The following is a 2406-nucleotide window of genomic DNA, read 5'->3' as shown; positions in this document are numbered from 1 at the left end:
ACCAAAATTGCAACGAGATTAAACTTGACTGCAAATATCATTTACACAAAATCCTAATACAGGCAATCTTTTCTTTAAACAGCCAAAAGCATAAAATACTTGCAATTAAAGATTTTCTAGAAAGTAAGAAAATACAACTATATTAATACAAGAAAATCAATGTTGTCATTTGTCCAATAAGGTTAAATAAATTCACATATAAATTGATCTCCTAATGTATTTCCAAGCATAAACATAGAAGCTTAAATTATACACTTTTCTGGAAATAACCAATTTCAGAATTAATTATATATAATAAAATAATACAAGTATATGTACATATATATCTATTCATCGTATATATATCATATACCTTATAATCATAAAACTATATATATATATATATATATATATATATATATATATATATATCTATATATATATATATATATATATATATATATATATATATATATATATATATATATATATATATATATATGGTAGCAGATGCTACCGCCGCTGGTAGCATACTACCATCGGTAGTACTGCTACCGTATGGTAGCCATACTACCATTGGTAGTTGCTACCGATTGCCCAATACTTCTTTTTTTATTTATATATTTTTTAGAATTTATAATTTCCAATAGCATAAAAATACAATGGATTTCATTTTTCAATAAAAATTATTTTCCCAGAATTTAATTAATAAAATTTTCCCCCAGAATAATTAATAAAATAATTTCCCCATAACTTCTAATACCCAAATAGATTTAATTAAAATTAGATCCATTACTATAGTAGCTAAATAATTACCTAGAGATTACACAATTACTGACAAAACAACCATAGCCAAATATCGAAAACCAAACCCCAACAAAAGGGAATATTTTCTTTGGTAAACCCATTTTCTACCAAAACTTGCAACATTAAAGCATAGTAAAACATCTTGGCAAGATTTTTCCAAAATAATTCTTTCCAAATTTCTCAAAATTCTAATTTACAAACACCCAGGTAATAACTTATTTCCATAAACTAGAAAATAATTTCAGGAATGGACTTTAGCCAAGAACAAGAAATAACCAGAAAGAATTTTGGATTTGACAAATATTATACACACACGTCATTCAGAAAGAGGGAAGAAATAAAATATTTTCTTTAAAACAAACAACCAAAAGAAGCCACCCAACCTGGTATAGCTTTCCTAGAAGAACTTTGTAAGAGAGATTCAATCCTTCAACAAGCTTCCAAACAATTTTTCTTCACCAAAATCTTCGCCTCTTTCTTGTCACTTCCCAAAAATAAAAGATATATATCCCCTTTTAAACTAAATTTCTAGGTTACATATATTTTCCCAAAAACCCTAATATTTAATTTTAGTAATTAAAAAGCAATTTTATTTTTCTTTTCTAATTCCTCACAAAGGAATAACTTAACATGCAATAAACAAAAATCATTTTTTTCTTTTCTTTTTTTCATGCAAATTAATTAATTTCCTAAAAAAATAATTAAAGCAATACTTTAATTCTAATTTTTTCTTTTGTTTATTTATTTATTTATTTATTCATTCTGTTATTCTTTTATTTATTTAAAATTCTAGGAAACAATAAATGAAATTAATCTAATTTATTTTTCACTAAAATTTAAATAAAATATATTTCTAATATCATGCAGCTTGCAACTTAATTTAATAACTTCTTTTAATTAATTAAATTTATAATCTCAATGCATAAAATACAATTAAAAAATAACAAGTATGAGATAACTCCATAAATTTAATCAATTAATTAAATCCACTAAAACACACAAACTGAACAAACCCCAAGCAAAGACTCAGAAAAAGTCAAATGACAATACACGAAGGCCAAACAAACTGACAGGACGACCAACTGACGACACTCACAAGAGTGTAACTGGGTAAAATAGGGTCAACTACTACCTTCTCCACTTCCATCGGACAATATAAGACACACTCAGACCTGTGAAGCCGGGTGGAGATGATACCCCATACCTACCCGGTACTTGTACCTTCAATATTCTGCATCACCGAACCACACATGCATATATACAATATAGAAAACATGGCATGCACACTGATGAAGGAGAATCGCGACGTTCCCTGTCTCACCAAAATGAGTGAAGGAAAATCATCTCCTTGCATCCAATACACTCGTAGACACACAACATATAATTTCACATTGCATAGATAAAGTAAAGTGTCAGTACATAGCAATAATCCATAAAATGCTATAAATCATAAGTACTTAAATACTGCAAATAAATTATGCATCTCATATCTAGATAAAGCATGAAATAATATCATATAAGTTTGAATAACACATCATGGTAATGTATCCACTGAAAGTAAACAATAATAAAATATGAGTCTAGTAAGTTCAAACGAGGAGAGGTACTACACTCACAACT

Source organism: Cryptomeria japonica, chromosome 7 (genome assembly GCF_030272615.1).
Source record: "Cryptomeria japonica chromosome 7, Sugi_1.0, whole genome shotgun sequence".
Taxonomy (NCBI): domain Eukaryota; kingdom Viridiplantae; phylum Streptophyta; class Pinopsida; order Cupressales; family Cupressaceae; genus Cryptomeria; species Cryptomeria japonica.
The sequence above is the reverse complement of the archived record's forward strand: the minus strand, read 5'-3'. Positions refer to the sequence as shown.